The sequence below is a fragment of the Narcine bancroftii genome, chromosome 13, assembly GCF_036971445.1.
Source record: "Narcine bancroftii isolate sNarBan1 chromosome 13, sNarBan1.hap1, whole genome shotgun sequence".
NCBI classification, from domain to species: Eukaryota; Metazoa; Chordata; class Chondrichthyes; order Torpediniformes; family Narcinidae; genus Narcine; species Narcine bancroftii.
In genome coordinates this window covers 33,541,734-33,559,506 of record NC_091481.1, presented here as the reverse complement: position 1 = coordinate 33,559,506, position 17,773 = coordinate 33,541,734, and the positions used below count along the sequence as shown (strand labels likewise).

The window sequence follows — 17,773 nt, the reverse complement described above, 5'->3', positions numbered from 1 at the left end:
GAAGGTTCAGAAATTTACCAGACAGTTGCCTGGTCTTGGGGGTCTGAGTAGAGGGTGGTTGAGCAGGCTGGGGCTTTATTCCTGAGAGCGCAGGAGGATGAGGGGGTGATTACACAGAAGTGGGGAAAATCATGAGGAGTAGATTGGCACAGAGTCTTTTGTCCAGAGTAGAGTGTGGTGTATGGACTGGCCAGTCCGAACCTACCTGACCCCTCCCTTGGCTCCTCCCCTGATTTCCCAATAAAGACTGGTATGCCCCCTCTTGCTCCTGTACGTGGAACCTGGCCAAGTCGTGTATCCGTAATGCTCAGGTTTTTGGTCATTACATTGCGGTGCACACCATATAGAGGAAGCCCTAGGACTGACTTACTCATCCAGTGCTCCCTTTGTGACCTTTTCTACACTTCAGAAGGGAGATCACTTCACTGAGCACCGTCGCTCTGACCGCGACAGTAACAGAGACCTCCCGGTAGCCATTCATTTCAGTTCTATACCACACTCCCACCCTCGCACGTCTCCCTCGCAAATTGGAGGAGCAACACCTCATTTTCAGTCTGGGAACACTCAAGCCAGATGGCATTAATGTCGACACTTCCGGTTTCTGCTAACCTGCTCTCCTCTTTCCCCCTCCCCCCCTTCCCTTCCCCTTTCCAGTTCTCCTTCCCCCTCCCTTTGCCCAGCCATCCCTCCTACCCTTGATCTCTGCTGTCCCCTCCTTCCTTTCTCCACTATTCTCCTCCTGCCTTGCAACCACCTCTCTCCCCCCCCCCCCCCCACCACTCATGTTCAGACACATACTGACATTTTCCTTGATGAAGGGCTCAAGCCTGAAACGTTGGTTATGTATTTATACCTCTGCTATCTAAAGGAAACTACTTGACCTGCTGAGTTTCCCCAGCTTTTGTGTGTGTTTTAGGGGAATCAGTAACCAGAGGACAAAGGTTTAAGGTGAGGGGGGAAGAGATGAAACAGGAACATGAGGGGTAACGTTTTTACACAGAGGGTGGTGGGTATAAGGAACGGATTGCTGGAGGAGGTGGTTGAGGCAGGTATCGTGGCAATGTTAAAGGAAGTATTGGACTAAGGCATCAATAGGATGGGTTTAGAGGGATATGAGCCTAATGAAGACAGGTGGGACCAGAGTGGGTGGGACCTTTTGTTTGGTGTGGGAAAGTTGAGCTGAGTGGCCTACTTACTCTATGACGAGGACTTTATTTGGGGGAATGTCACCTGGGCAATGAGTTGTCAGAGAGATATCACAATCAAAGGAGAAACAGGAAGCCAGGCCACGTTCTTAATGTAGCAAAGGTACATCACCAACATAACAGGCCTGAGTCCTTCATCAAGGTATGGACAAAGTGTAGGCAGGTGCTTGAACAAAATGTTGGTGGGGTGGGGGGAGGCAGTACCAATGTAGTTGTTGATGTAGTGGAAAAAGATTTTAATTAAAAAAAATAAATTTAGGCATACAGCACGGTAACAGGCCCTTTCAGCCCACGAGTCCCTGCTGTCCAATTAACCTACACCCCCTCCAGTACATTTCGAACGATGGGAGGAAACCGGAGCCCCTGGAGAAAACCCACACAGGCACAGGGAGAACGTACGAACTCCTTACAGATTCCTTACAGATTCGAACCCCGGTCCCGGTCGCTGGCGTTGCACTAACCACTATGCCAACTGTGCCAACCGTGCCGCCCGAAGTTGAAGAGCTTTGACTGTGTAGGCTTGTGGCATGGATAGCTCCACTTTGGCAACAAAAAAATCAGGCATAGCTGGGACCCATGTGGGTATCCATGGCTACTCTTTTGACTTGGAGAAAGAGGGATTAATCATAGGAGAAGTCATTGAGGGTGAAAAAGGTTCTGCCAGCCGGAGGACGATGGTGGTGGATGGAGACTGGTTGGATCAATGAGAAAGAAATAAAGGGCTTTGAGACCCTCTCCATGGCATATCCACAGTGAAAGTGAGACAGGCCAGTTCAGAGAATTGGAAGTTGTGAAAGTGATGGAGGGCATATAAAGTGTGGTGGATGTAGGTGGGGTGGGACTGGACCTGGGGACTTGAGGTAAGTGGATGTGGCAAGAGCAGGAAGAAACAAAGGGTCGGCTGGGACATTTGGGTTTGGGGTCTCAGGTAGGGAGTAGAACCTGGCATTTGGGGTCAGGAAACAATGAGATTGGAGGCCGTGAAAGGGAGATGACTAGAAGTGATTAGGTATGTGAGGGGGTGGGGTCCTTTTGAAGGGGGTAAGTAAGAGGAGCTGTCATCTGGCTTCAGCAAGGTTGAGGTCAATGCTCCATTCCACAACAGCACTGCTTCTTGTCTGCAAATTTAATAGTGAAGTTGGGATTAGTGTGGAGAGAGGGAGGCAGAGTGACCCAAGGGGGTGAGATTAGAATGTGAGGGGAGTGGTGAAAATGAGACGGTTGATATCTTGGCGTCAGTTGGAAACATAATGATCCAGAGTGGGCAGATTGCCAGGATGAGTTGTCCGAGAGTAGGAACACAGCTTTAGGCAGGTGAAGGGGTGTTCAGTGGAGGGGGAGGAGAATCATGGTGGAGAAGTGGGCACGGGGAACGGGGTCAATGGAAGGAGAGTTTGGCATTGTGGCGTACGCAGAAGCCGAGGTGGTGTGGTGGGGCGGGGGTGGGGGGGGAGGCGAAGGTAAGGTTTTCTCTGAGGACAGAGCATTCACCTCTGAGAGGGGATATGGGATAGTGAAGACTAAGCAGTGGGGGGTCAGATGGGTGGAAGGTGATAGGCGGAGGGGAAGGGGGGGATGGTAGAGGGGTGGGGTGGGAATGAAAAGGGTGGAGGAGGCAGGTAGGGCAGGGTAGGGAGGGTCAGAGGGTTGAGGTAGTAGGTGGGGGTGGCGTCAGAGAGTTGGGGAGAGATGAGATGGTCTGAGTGCTAACATGGGAAGAATTGTCATTTATGATTCTGCAAAATATTTAAAGTACAGACTCTAAGGGAATGAAATTACCAGCGGGGAAGTTGTTCACCTTCCTGATGTGTCCTTGGAAGAGTTGGTGATATGTTGCCAACTTTGCCCTTTGCATTCTGGGAGCAGATTTCTGGGACATTTTCTCTCTGTGGTGAATGTCAAAAACGCTGCCAATTCCTTTGCTCCCGCTGATGCTGCTTTATCCGTGAAGTTTCTCCAGCAGAGTGTGTTTTTGCTCCAGATTTCAGCACCTGGCATCTTGAGGGGACCTTGTAATGTCAAGCATGTCCCCACAGTGCCATCCTTGTAAGGGGTCCTGAGTTCAATGACACAGCTCTCTTGGTCATATCAGAGGACAGTTCACTGACAACCATGGGAATGGAATCATAGGTTGATTAAACCAGGATTCTTTGCCTGAAGGATATTGGTGAGCCTTCAGGTCATACATTTTGTAATAAAAAAGCAGGAAATTTGGAGGTACTCAACCCATGTTAAGTTCATAATCATCTGATTGCACAAATACAACCTGGCAAAACGGCATTCTCTGCTCCTTGGTACAAAACATGCAAGCACACACCTGGACATAACACATATACAGACCATCAATACATATGCAGGGCAATTATTCATAAATACAAATAAATAAATATTGTTTTGTAAATATGGTTAGTGTGAGCAGTTCCTTTGGTCCTTCATCATTCTCACTGTCCATGGGAAGAAGCTGTTCCTCAGCCTGGTAGTGCAGGCTCTGATACTCCTGTATCTCTTTACTGACGGGACCACCTGAAAGGTGCTGTGTATGGTGTGGAAGGGGACCCTCAATGATTTTGTGCACCCTCTTTAGACAATGAGCCCAGTAGGTCCCCTCAATGGAGGGGCGAGGGAGACCCCAGTAATCTACTCTCGCGCTCTCGTGGTCCAGTACCAATCCATTTCTCTGCAGCAACCGTACCACACCGCGATGCAGCCGGCCAGGACGCTCTCGATAGAGGTTCTGAAGAAGGTTGGCATGATGGTGGCCGGTGGCCTTGTCTACTTCAGTCTTCTCAGGAAGTGCAGTCGCTGTGGACTTTCCTGACAAGTGCAGAGATGTTGAGTGTCCACTAGTTAAGTGAACTCCAAGGAACTTGATGCTCTTCACCCTCTTCACTGCAGAGTTATTGATGTGTAGTGAAAGGTGGTCATTCCTGGTCCTCCTGAAGTCCACGATCATCTCCTTCGTCTTGTCGACGTTGATACTCAGGTTGTAACACTTGCACCGTAACACGAGATTTTCCAACCCTTCTCCTCACTGCAACTCATCGTTGTTGCAGATGAGGCCAATGACTGTTGTGTCATCTCCCAATCTGACGACACTGTTGGAGCTGAATCTGGCGGTGCAGTCGTGGGCTGAGCCCACAGCCCTGAGGTGTGACAGTACTTGACATTCTGCTACAACCCAGACAGACTGGAAGTCGTTAGGAAGTCCAGAATCCAATTACAGTCAGGGGTGTTGAGTCCCAGTTGAGGACAGCTTCTCCATCAGCCTCTGGGGAGTGATTATATTAAACACCGAGTTGAAGTTGAGGAACTGCAGCCCAGCATATGAGGCATCATTCTCCAGGTGAAGGATCAAGACTATGGCATTGTCAGTGAAACGTTTCTTCAATAAGTGGATTGAAATCGGTCCAGCATCTCTGGAGGTGAACTTTAATGCGTTCCGTCACCAGATGCTCAAAGAATGTCATGATGTTGGAGGTCAGTGCCACTGGGTGGCCTGTTATTGATGCCCTCTTGAGTACCGGGATGCCGGTGGCTGTCTTGAACGCTGCAGGAATGATGGACTGGTGCAACAGGTCTTGTGGAGAGAGAAAGATCGATAATATTTAATAATGACGAACTTTGTTCCACCCAGTCAGACTTTATCGGTTGGACATTAGCCACTGGTAAGTCTTATAAAGAATTCAGGAAACAGTTCCTGACCCAGAAAGAAAAGCGAAGCCCGATATCATCTTCATTCCTTCTACCGAGGGCTTCAGGTGGTTGCAGTGTGAATCTTTTACAAATGATAGGGTAGCACTCCCTAAAACAATGACGTCAACCATCAGGAAAAGCCAAGGCAAGTTCAAGTTCAAAAATGTAGTGATAGAGATTGTTTTGTGAGCAATCCAGTAGGCATCTCGTACATAGTACATGTAAAACACAGTATGAAATACAGAGTTACAGAGAGAGAGAAATCAGTTGGTATGGAGCAAAAGCCAACATAATTTTCAGATTCATTCAGGAGTTTGATAACTGCGAGACAGAAACCATCCTTGAATCTGGTGGTGCACCATCTCACACTCGTGAATCTTCTTTCTGATGGAAGGGGGTGAAGGGTTTTCCAAGTCAGTGGGAGTGATAGATGGAGTCAATGGAGGGTGCGTGTGTGTGTGTTGAGTGTGATGGACTGAGCCGTGTTCATGTCTCCACAGTTTCTTGTAGTCTTGGGTAGAGCAGTTCCCATCCCGCGCAGCAATGTACCCTGAGAGGATGCGTTCAATGGTGCAGCAGGTACAATGAGAACAGCATGACCTGTGGGTTCCCGATCAAGCTCTGCACCTCCTAACTTCAAAACCTGTCATCATTCATTCATCGTCGCAGAATCTGAATTCTGGGCACCCTTCCCAATGGCACTGAGAATGCCTTCGCTAGGAGATTGTGGCTCCAAGATGGCATCACCTTCTCCAGGGAAATAAATGCAGACCTTGCCACATCTTAAAAAAAAATGAATAAATGTAGTAGAGGTATGAGGATAGTTGGGATAGCTTGGGTCTTTATTCCCGAGACCATTGGAAGCCTTAAAGATCATTAGGCCACATTGTGAATTAACAGTTTATGTTCCCCCCCAGAATCGATAATTCTAGAACAAGAGGGTACAGTTTAAAGTGAGAGGCATAAGATTAAAGAGGGGAAAGTCTCTCAGAGGGTGCCAGAGGTATCTCTCGGTGCAGGTACAGTCATAGCATTCCTCAGGATAGATAGCTGCATGCAAAGAGTTTAGAAGGAAATGCAGGTCAATGGTATGAGCCCAGAATGCCAACTTGGTTCCCATTAGAAGTGCTGGGCCAATGGCCGTGTTCCATACTGTGTGACTCAATTAGCATAGGTGAGTTTAAGGCAATATTGAGCAGGTACCCGAGAGACAAGCGGTGAAGATGGAACTGAGGTGACTCGTGTGGTTCCTGAACAAGACTAGCCAATAGCCAACCTTAGAGATTTATAATCAATGCAGTTGTATGTGTAGTTTCCGTGTGAAATATCAAACCCTGCTATCTGCTCTAAATGAGGTTTGGAAGGGATGAAAGTGTCTGGGATGTGCAGTGTCCTTGAGCACGATGTCCGCCACTCTCACGGTGTTGGTGAGACTCAGTATATTGTGTGCAGTTTTGGTCATCAAGCCATAGGAAGGATATTTTTGAAATAATATATAGGGTACCCAAGAAGTGTATGAAGTTGTTTCCTGGATTAGGGAAGTTGAGTTATCGTGAGAGACTGGAAAACTTGGGCCTGACTTTCCGGAGGTGTAGGAGATTGAGAGGAGATATTACTGAGCTGTATAAAATCCCCTGAGGGGCTTTGATAAGGTGAATGGTGACAGTCTGTTTCCCAGGGTGGGATAATCTAAGACAAGAGGGCAGAACTATTAAGGTAAGGGAATGGGATTTGGAAAGGTGGTGAGGTACTTCACTCAGAGGGTGGTGGACACCTGGAACGAGCTGCCAGATAAAGTGGTGGAGGCATGCACATTAGGTGCCTTTAAAAAACACTCCGATAAAACTGCATGGATGGGAGAGGATTGGAGGGGTGCGGGCCTAATGTGGACAGGTGGAATTAAATCAGGAGGGCCTGCTTCCATGCAGTGGGACTCGAGCACTCTAATTCCCCTCCGTCTTGTTTGATGGTGGATTGCCCGGAAGTCCGTTGTTATAAGCCAAGAGCTCAATCCCGCACGGTGTCCCTCTGCAACCCATCCCTGTCTCAGGGCTCTGTGTCTCGTTCTGCTACTGTGACAGCTTAAGAACTGCCCTCGATTCATATTGCAGTATCCTGAAAAAAAAACCCCAGCCCATATCAGATGGGAAAGGGTTAAGACATTTTTGATTAGCATTAATCCATTTATCAATGGTCTTGAGAACGGTGCAATTAGGCCAAGAATACAGGCTGTTTTATATTTAGATGTCATTAAAGAATCCGAGTTTACATCAACGTACGAGAGGGAAAAACTCTTTAATCAGTGTATTCACTATTTATCAGTGAGCAGCATGTATAATTGTTCGAGGCAGCTCTTGTAATCAGAGGAAGATTCTTAATCTCTTCCTGCAGCAGCTGTGGTAGGAGAGCAGGGGAATAAGGCACGGCGAGAGACACTAATAAAAAGTGACTTAAAATGTTCCTTCGTAGCTCGAGTAAATTGCAGTTATTTGTTAAGTAGATTCAAGTCAGCTGTAGATACAGCAGTTGGCAAGTTGAGAGAGCATCTGTACTTGTTTTCTGCAAAAGAAAGAGAGGCACGGGTACATTCCCTTGTGCTACCAGCTGGGAATTTTCAAATGACAACCAACAAAATACTTTTGGACAGAAAGCCTTCATTTGGAGTGATAGGCACTTGTAAAAGCCGAGTCTGTGGTTTTGATTTGGAGCCCATGAAAATATCTTTGATGGTATGGAAATTCATCTTCGTGAAGTTGCCGGCTTTGCATACGCTGTGAGTTGTAGTTACAGATCAGTCATTCAAAACTAATGGCAGTAATTGTCCTGACTGCTTGTACGGCAATACACTGTATTAAAATAATCCTCCCCCTTAGTCTTGGCACTGCCAGTTAATCCTCTTTAATACAGATCAGCTGTTACTCTCCCACATGACTTCAGGCAGAGCCAGGCAACTATTCACAGTGTTTTGATTAAGTTACAAAAGTACAACCATCTGCCTTCACATCTTTCTCATTCAATCACTGCTCTGCAGCTTCTGAGCTTGGTTGCTGTTGTGTTTGTTTCGAAGATTGTCTTGAAAGTTTTGACACGAATCGTCAAACTTAATTAAGTGTGACTGTTTAACACAAGTCCGCAGTGTCACTTCCCACACATGGAGGCTATCGCGCGCACACACACACACACACACACACACACACACACACACACACACACACACACACACACACACACACACACACACACACACACACACACACACACACAAAAAGTTTGTAGAAGCTAAAGCAAAATACTGCAGATGCTGAAAAGATGAAATATAAATGGAAAATGCTAGAAATACTCACTAGGTCAGATCACCGCAGAAGGGGAGAGAGAGAGAAACAGAGTTCACTATCAGGACTCTGGAACTTCATTGATCTAAAACATTTTCACCTGAACTGATGATCCTTGATCTGCTAATTATCTCCAGCAATTTTAATTTCTGTAATCAACTGGATTGCGGAGTCTGGTTTGAAAGGATTCTGGAGAATGAAGTAATCTGTTCTCACAGTTAGTAGAACCTGGGGAGTGGTAAAGGAACCAAAAGTAACACAAGGAAAACTCTTTATCACTGCAAGCGTACGCAGTTCGAGCATGGCTTTCAAAAGCAATTGGATGAACTCATGAGAAGGAGGGAAAAAAAGCCAAGGAGAAAGGGTTGAAGAAGTTCCCTTTGGATTATGTTTAAAAAGATAGGATGTGTTGTGCTAATTCATGATCTCACTTTCCTCTGTGTTTGTGTCTATGTATATGGCTCTGTGTGTGTATGCTTGTGTATGTCTGTGTTCATATATGTATGTGTGTTTGTGCACGTGCGCGTGTGTGTGGGCGGGCTTGTCCGTCTGTCTGTGTGCTTGTGTGTCTGCTTTAGTGTATACGTGTGTGTGTGTGTGTGTGTGTGTGTGTGTGTGTGTGTGTGTGTGGTTGTGTGTGTGTGGTTGTGTGTGTGTGGTTGTGTGTGTGTGGTTGTGTGTGTGTGGTTGTGTGTGTGTGTGTGAGGTTGTGTGTGTGTGTGTGTGTGTGGTTGTGTGTGTGTGTGTGGTTGTGTGTGTGTGTGTGGTTGTGTGTGTGTGTGTGGTTGTGTGTGTGTGTGAGGTTGTGTGTGTGTGTGAGGTTGTGTGTGCGTGTGTGTGTGTGTATATGTATATACGCTTGCGCATGTGGGGGCTTGTATGTGTGCTCATGTCTGTTTGTGCTTCAGTGTGTGGTGTGCGCATGTGTGCGAGAGAGAGAGAGACTCTGCTTGTATGAAAGACACCCACCTCTTGTGAGTGGAACACTAAAGTCTGTGGAACAACACCTCATCTTCTGTCTGGGCATCTTCAGACCAAATGGCATTAACATCAACTTCTCCGGTTTCCGTTAATCCCCCCTACTTCTTCCCTGTCGCCTTTCCCAGCACGTGCTCTCTCACTCTCTCTCTTCCCCTTTCCCTTTTTCCACAGAGTCAAAATCATTTTTCACCTCTCCTCATCATATCCAATTAACACCTTTTGTCGGTCTGGACTCCTTCCCCCGGCCAGTCTTCAGTCTTTACTCTGACACCTTCCTGTTCTTTGCTTACTCCTTGAAGAAGGGCTCAGGTCCAAAACCTCAGTACCTCCTATGGACACTGCACGACCAGCTGAGTTCCTCCAGCATTTACTGTGTGCTTTTCCCATCTTCTCACATGGTTTAGGCTCATTGATAGGTCATTTTCAGGTTCTTGATTCTGCGAGCTTCAGGTGCACAAGTTGTCTGCCCAATTTCCTATGTTACATCTCAGGCTATACTTCATTGGACAACCTGAGACTGCGGATGGTGCAGGACAAAGGTTTCTCAGTGTCACTGACAGTAACTTCATGAGGTGAAGCATGGCCTTGTAGTGGAGCAGGCTAATTTTCGGTATGCCAAATTGAGCGACCTCATCCCACTGGATTTCCAATGCCCGTTGGACAAGTGTGGGGTCCAGAATTTAACTCTGATCCTCTAATAGCACAAATTATTAGCACGCAGAACACAACCCAAGCAATGCTTAAAGTTCCACTCCCGCTATTTAGTTTAGTCATTGCTGAGAAGTGTAGGAATTCAAAGTGATTCTGTAAAAGTAAAGGAAATAAATCCTCAAATTCTGAATTTGTCGCTGAAGAAACCATTGTTCATATGTTTCTCCTGTTTGACATTGCAGATACTTTACAAAGGAAGGTTCTTTATCTTTCAGCTTGTACAAGGACCAACTTAATGCCTTCTATTTAATACATAGATCAACATCATTACAAAGCAGTAGGCTCATTAGCCATCTCAAACACTTTGACTGCTTTACTCCACCCAAGAAAAGGGGATAAAATATTGTTTAAAGGAATCAATGGGGGAGCTTCTTCACGCAAAGAATGGTGACAATGTAGAATGAATGGGCTGCCAGCTGAATGCAGGCTCGATTTCAACCTTTAAGAAAAATTTGAGCTGGTACAGCTTTACAAATACTCACTTTACACAGATTTGCTTGTATGAAGAGTCTTGTCTTCGCTCGGACGAAGAAATTATAACGGGTTTTTACTTTTACGGAAATCACCTCCAATGGGTCTTTGCTTTATGGATTTTTGGTTTGCAGACGGTTTCTCAGGAACGCTCGTCTTCGTAAAGTGGGGTATGTGGATGGGAGGAGTATGGTCTGGGCGCAGGTCAATGGGACTAGGCAGAATAATAGCTCAGCACAGGTTTCTGTGCTGTAGAGTTCTATGGTTCTATGAGAAAGAGCACAAATAACATGTACCTTTACTGAGTAAACATATAATCCAACACATTTATGTTTGAATGCACTGATCTACCTTCATACGACTTAGCATCATAGTGGTTGCGAGACCAGCAGTCTGCGAGGGAAGAGCATCTCCCCTCCGAAGGAGCTGACAGTGATCCAGATTATTTATTTGCTGCGGCAGCACTGGACGTCATTCAGCCTATCAGCTCCCTCCAGAGCAATTCCCATCTCCCCCCCCCCCATTAATCTCCCTCCCCCTGTCCAACGCCGCCCCTCCACAACCAGCCGTGGAGGCCAAGTCATTGGGCAGATTTGAAGCAGAGGGTGATCGTTTCTTTGATGTTGTGAGGAGAATGGGGTTGAAAGGAAGAACATGTCAGCCATGAGCTGAATGGCGGGGCTGACTCGATGGACGAATGGCTTCATTTCTGCTCCTAACCTTTCTTATGATCTGTCCACCAAATCTCATGACCAGCTAATGAGACAATGTCTGCTTTTGTACAGCCTGTGTGGCTGATGGTTGAAGAAGTTTTCTTTGGCTATTCCACTTGCTTCACCTGTGCCAACAACCTACAAAGAGCCCTATTATATTCCATCTTACTTGCAGTTATACGACCTCCTTCTGTACCGTGATGATAGGTATTGCAGATACTTGTGACAGCACAGAAAGAGACCATTAAGGGCCGAGAAATCCCATCAGCTCCACTTCCCCTCTTTTTAATTTTTTGCCGTATTACATGTTATTTTCCCATTACATACCCGACAACACTTCTTGCATTCTTTTTGCCCAGCAGAGACAAGTTACAATGGCTGTGAACCTTTTTCTTGGGATGTGAGAGGAAACCGGATCACCTGGTTGGGGGGGGGGGAAAGGGTGGTAAGGATCACAGGGAGAGGGTGCAAACTCAACGTCGCCAGCACCTGAATTCACAATTGAACCCATGTCCAGGAAGCTGTGAGACAGCAGCTCGGACTACTGCACCACTCTGCTGCTCTTAAGTCTACAACAATTTTAGTCTGCGATGTATAGGATCTTCACGGAATGGATTCCAGCTAAGAAAAATAATCAGTATATAAAGCCATGGAGTTGTACAGCAAAGAAGGAGTCCCTTCACCCCAACTGGTGAATCACTGCTCTCGACCCAATTGTTACTGAGATATTTTGCTTGAGAAAAATTGTCATTGGCCCTTTGGAGTGATGAAACCATGCACATAACGAGTCAAGGAGATACGATTAAAACAGTGGTCTTCAAACTCTTTTCTTTCCACACATCCCACCTTAAACAATCCCTTACTGATTACAGAGCACCTCTGGCATAGGGAATACTTAAAGTTATGTGAGTGGAAAGAAAAAGATTGAGAACCACTGCTCTAAACCTTCCCAGCCTAAATGCCTTTTGAGCATCACCATTGTACCTGGTTCAAAAGATTCCTCTCCAATTTTTTGGTTCGAACTTCTCAAAATGTGCAATCCCTTTTCTTTGCCCAATTTAAAAATATTTCTGAAGCTTGTCGCCCAGCCTTAGTTCAGATTACCCATGAAAACTAACTTTACCCAGAAACTGTGGCTTCATCTGCTCAATTAATCTCACATCCCCATTCTTTCCCCGAGGCACAGCAGATCTTAGCTCTTTTACTCAAGTTGGGTGGTTAGATTTGGAAACAATGGGCCAGCAAAGTAATTTCTGTCATTTCACCAAAACTTCCCCTTTTTGTTGTACCGTATACCTCGATTTAAATCATCAACCAATTCGTGTGCATTTTCTACCATTTTATTTCCAGCTTCTGGTGGAAATTTTTTGAGTTCAGGCTATTTTAAATCCCTCGCATGGTCCGAGTTTCCGGGCTGATTCCCGGCTCTATATCCAGGCAGGAGGCACTGTGGAAAGTCTGACAGTATGAAGGGTGGGCCGGGGAATGGTGTGAGGTAGCCCCGTGCTGTAAAAGGCCCAGCAGCAAGGAATGTGGTGGCAACTATTTTCCACTGAAAGCACCTTATCCTCTGCCCAAGCCTCACTGCTCCAAGTCCCTGAACTGGGTTAGTTCTTTCGACCCTGGAAAGGAAATGACCGCTTGCCAAGACCATGTCTTGGCCAATATTTATTGGCCAAAGTCAATTGTACTTGGGAGGGGGATGGTAAATCACCTCCTTGAATTGCCAGTGTGGGATTTAGAATGTAGGGATCTAATGAGTACTCTGACATTAGATAATGAGGGAAAACTAAACTGACTGCAGGGTCAGGGGAAGAGAGATGAGCTAGTTGATCCCGATATGATGCTTCATGACGTAGCATTGAAATCCACCTGCTCTGCCTACACTTGCTGGTTGTCTGAAAATTTAGGGAATAATGCCCACACTGCTATATCTCCAGCATTTTGCAGGACAAGGGATTCCTTCTCCAGGGGCTGCAAGGTTTTGGAGGGAGGCTACGCTCTAAGGGGACCTGTTCCAGCAGTAAAGCTCAAGATGGAGCCGCAGAGCCCCTTTATGGCCTTTGCTCCTGCAAACGCAAATTGTGCCAACTGCTAAAGCCAGTTTCGATCACTATCAATCCTCGTGATTCACTCCATTTCTCTCACCACAGATTCTTATCTGCTTTGTTTAAACTTTGACTCCTATAATGTCCTACCCATCACGGTCAGGTTTCTCCTTAAGGGCTTTATAGTTGAGGTAGTTTTAATTTTTTTTAAATTTAAATGTAAACTTAGGCATACAGGCCCTTTCAGCCTGTGCCGCCCGATTGACCTATGTTTTGAACGGTAGGAGGAAACTGGACCCCCCCCACCACGGGGTAAAACCCACACAGACGCAGGGAGAACGGACAACTCCTTGCAGGCCGCACGGGACTCGAACCCCAGTCTTGATCGCTGGTGCTGCAACAGAGTTGCGCTGACTATGCCGCCCCAGTGTAATGGCAATTTATATTTAACAGCCTTAGTTTAAACTTAAACTCAAGTGTGATTCTCGCTCCCTCCTTTAAGCACGAAGTTTACATTTTCTACTTTTTGATCCAGAACACTAGTTTTCCCCAACTTGCTTGATAAAATGAATGGTTCTCAAGCACAACCAAACCAACCACTGGATTTAACAAGAACTGAAGTGCATTTACTGTCTTAGCGTGTTGGTGATGCATTTTTTCGTAGCTTTGTGCAGCTGGCAACAACGTGCCAGCACATTTATTGAGTTAAAGGCATGTTATACTTTAATCTGCTGCACACTGAACCATGTAAAACATACCTCAGCGTGTGAAGGATTAAAACCAAATCAAATCCATTGACGGCAAAATGAAATGCATGTACAATCCAAAATTGACAAGGAATTTTAGTCCACTAAGGGGTTATTTTTAGTCCTGTCCCAGGCCAGTAAGCTCTACTGCTCTCAATCCTCTGCTTCCCACCACACAGTCAAGACGGCCATTTTCTTCGGCAGATCTTTTAAATAAAGGGAGCAAGCAAAATGTCAGCACTTGCCAGGAACTAATCAGCCTTTAAAATTTAGCCGTTGCCCATTTTATCAGTGTTTTTTTTAATTATTATTTGCATGAACCACAATGGGATGGGGAAGTCTAAAATTGAAGCAGGAAATGCTGGAAAGGTACAGCAGGTCAGTCAGAGAAATACAGCGCTAATGAAGGTCCTCTGGCAAGGCAGTTCGGATGAAGGCTCCTGAACGTTTCTCTCTCCACAGAAGCTGCCTGATCTTCAGAGTGTTCTCCGCATTTTGTTTTCATAAGTTATGAATGAATGCCATTTCTGTGGTTGGGTAAAAGGACTGGCTCGGCAGATGCGTGCTCCCAACCTCAATGATGCAGATGCTAACCTTTACAAGAAGTTAAATACCAAGTGTGCTGATATTAAAAAAAATGGATCGGAGTTCTAAGTAGTTTCAGCTGCAGTTGAACGGTGGAGGACTGAGAAATTCAGATAAACAAACTCCCCCTGTTTGTGGAAAAGACACAGTTCCAGGGTATAGCAAAGGCATTATGCACTGAAAATTGAATTATGCATGGCATTCCCAATGTTGTGATGGTTGTTCATTTGTTTTTTTGGAAAGACTGGATCCATCTGAAATGCACAAAGGCCGAGAAAGTTTGACATTTGACACCATTTTTTCGGCGAGCTAGTGAAACAAAGTGTTGGCATTGTGAGGTGACCAATGGGAACATTGCCCCATCTGCAGCATCGCAAAGAATGAGGGAAAATGACCCTTTTTGCATATTTGCTAAAAATAAAAGCTGCTCAGCTAATTTGGATGATGACATTACTCGAACAACATTTCCTGTTTTTTTTTGGCATTGATTGAAGGGGATCTCCAGAGAACAGGAAATGGGGAAAGAGTATTTATGGGGGTGAGATTTTGAAGAGAATTATTGATTCCATCCCTTCATTACCTCGATCTCTGTTTAGCAGACCCGATGCCAAGGTTGGACGTTGTACTGGAAGAGGTGTAGTGTTGAGAATTGAGCAGCAATTTCTCTTCAATGAACCAGGTTTTCTTTTCTAGTTTAATCCAGGTTCCCCCCACCCCCATTTTCCACTAGGACTAACAAAATAGAAGGCCATTTCATGTTGGGCCTCCGCCTTGAGGCCAGCTACGAAGCGGGTGGAGAAATGGGAAATTACTATTCAGACAGCAGCCCTAAAAGATTGCTTCATCATCCCATTCATATCCAGAGGTGCCTCTTAGCGCCCTCCGGATCCAACGGAGGTGGGGCGGCTTGTGCTGTAGCGCCACCCATCATCAATGTGCGACAGAGCAATGGCCGATTTCCCTACCCATAATCCCCCACACAGCTGGAACCGCGTCGGTTCCAGCTGCGTGGGGGATTATGGGTAGGGAAATCGGCCATTGCTCTGCCACATTTTGAGCCGAAGAGAGCAGCCCTGAAGGCCGAAGCGGCCCGGTGTGGTTTTCTCAGCTCGCACTGGCCGCCCCGTGATGGTCCACGCTGCCCTGCCAGACCCCGCTGACAGCTCCTGCTGCCCCGACGGTCCCCGCTGACAACTCGTGGTGCCCCAATGGTCCCGACTGCCCCCACTGACAGCCCCCACTGCCTCGAGGACTCCCCGCCACCCCTGACTTGGTGGGAGAGGTGTGAGCGGGGAGATGGGTCGCGGACTGATGGCATCATCAGCCCACCCCTAACCAGGCGCTTAGCGCAGCTGTATATTCAGATCGATTGGCAGAGGGCAGTGCTGCGGAGATTATTCCTTTTGGAGAGGGGGTGGAATATGCAGCTCGGAGTCTGCCTCCGCACATTCAGAAAAGTAGGCGATTATGTGTTTTGGCGGAGTTACTCCGTCTTTGCATCTCAACTTTTGGGCTGTCTAAAATGGCCTTTAATGAGCAAAGCAAAATAGACAGGCAGGAGCTCTGTGGACTTCCAGGCATAAGGTGTAAGACCTAAATAAGAAATGAGGCATTTTAGTTTACCCTCGTAAAAATAAACAACAAAAGTTTTTAAGGGCGTACCCTATCTTTGGTTCAAAGAGAATGTGGCTTTAGTGTCATGTTGTCTCCTGACATTCCATCGGATGTTCAGAATGTTGTTGTTGAAATTTTTCAATGCGTAATCATTAAAATTAAGTAGCAAACTACGCAGAGCGAAAGAAAGTGGCTCATTTAGACTGGTGGCGGAATTATTTGATCTGCAGCTGGTTATTTGACACTGTCGGTTAGGAAGCTGTAAATTCACACCTTTTAGTAACTGTGAAACTTGCTTGTTTTCCCCTAAACAAAATTGGCTATAAGCAGTTTGCAGGCTTCGCATATATGTTAAATCAATCAGGCACTTCCTCTTTTTCACCCCTGGAGCTCTACACAGGCATTTGCATCTTGTGGTTTAACAAAGGATTTATTTGTAACAATATTTATTCCAGAGTCATGAAGGCCCCTTGGTGTTTCACTTCAGTGCCTGGCGTGATCGTATTTGCAACCACTTCTTTCAGCGAAGCGTCTGTATTCAGTGTGGCTGTGACCAGGGGTTGACTTAATGTGAATGTTTAATAAAAAGCATGTCAGTTCCAGAGCTAGTTACAAATGGCAGTAAGTACCTTAGTGACAGCGCTGTAATAAGTTCACATCCATCATCAGCTTGATGCACTGGTGGCTTGTTGACGGATGAGGCAGCAGAATTTAACCCTCCACTTTATACACTGTCGCTCTGGGTGGGAGGTAATGATCACTGCAGGTTGGTGTCTGAAACTAGCTGCCTTTTTTTTTTCAGTGATTCATTTTTCAAGATTTGGCTGTCACTCTGATGTAGGCAGCATTTATTACCCACACCTAGTTGTCCGTAGAGCATGGAACAGCACAGTGTAGGAACAGGCCCTTCATCCCACATGACTGAGCTGAGCCTGACGCCAAACCTCTGCTGTCTATCAGTTGCATCACTAGGTTTGCCCCCCCTTCCCCTGTATGAGTGTACAGGTGGGTGTCCCTTTAATGTCCATGTCCGGGGTGGCAGCGGCAGGACTGAGCTTGGGGGAGTGTGGCGGCACTGAGCGGGTGGTGGTGGCGCTGAACGTGGGGATGGGGTGACGGTGCTGACCGGGGGAGGGGGCAGTGGCACTGAGCGGGGGGAACAGGGTGGCGTAGGTGCTGAGAAAGGGGGGGAACAGCGGGGTGCTGACTGGGGTTGGGCCAGTGGCATTGAGTGGGTGGGTGGCAGGGACGCTGAGGAGGGGAGTGGCAGTGCACTGAGCAGGGGGATGGGGTGGAGGCGATGCTGAGCAGGGGGGGTGGCAGTGGCGCTGAGGGTGGGATGGGGGGTGGCTGTGCTGAGCGGGGGTTGGCAGTGGCGCTGAGCTGGGGTATGGGGTGGCGGCGGTGCTGAGTGGGGGATAGCGGCAGTGACGCTGAGCAAAGCGGATGGCAGTGGCACTGAACGGGGGTTGCGGTCAGTTTTAGACTTTTAGCCTTTAGTTATTTTTTTTTATTTTTTTTTCACACCATAAATCACAATAGACATGATATACACTTTTTTTTCACACATTTACAGTTACTTTTTCTCCCCCCCCCCCCCAAGCCACCCCCCCACCCCCCCCTCTCAGCCTTTAGTTATATTGATACGTAAGTGGGGATTAGAAAAAATTTGTT

At 46.7% G+C, this 17,773-nt stretch overlaps 1 protein-coding gene across 6 annotated transcripts in view; it reads left to right on the top strand.

The window, feature by feature from the left end:
• Positions 1-17,773, top strand: part of sox5 (SRY-box transcription factor 5) — a 418,360-nt gene that overhangs the window by 349,266 nt on the left and 51,321 nt on the right. The gene's annotated exons all lie outside the window — the stretch shown is intronic.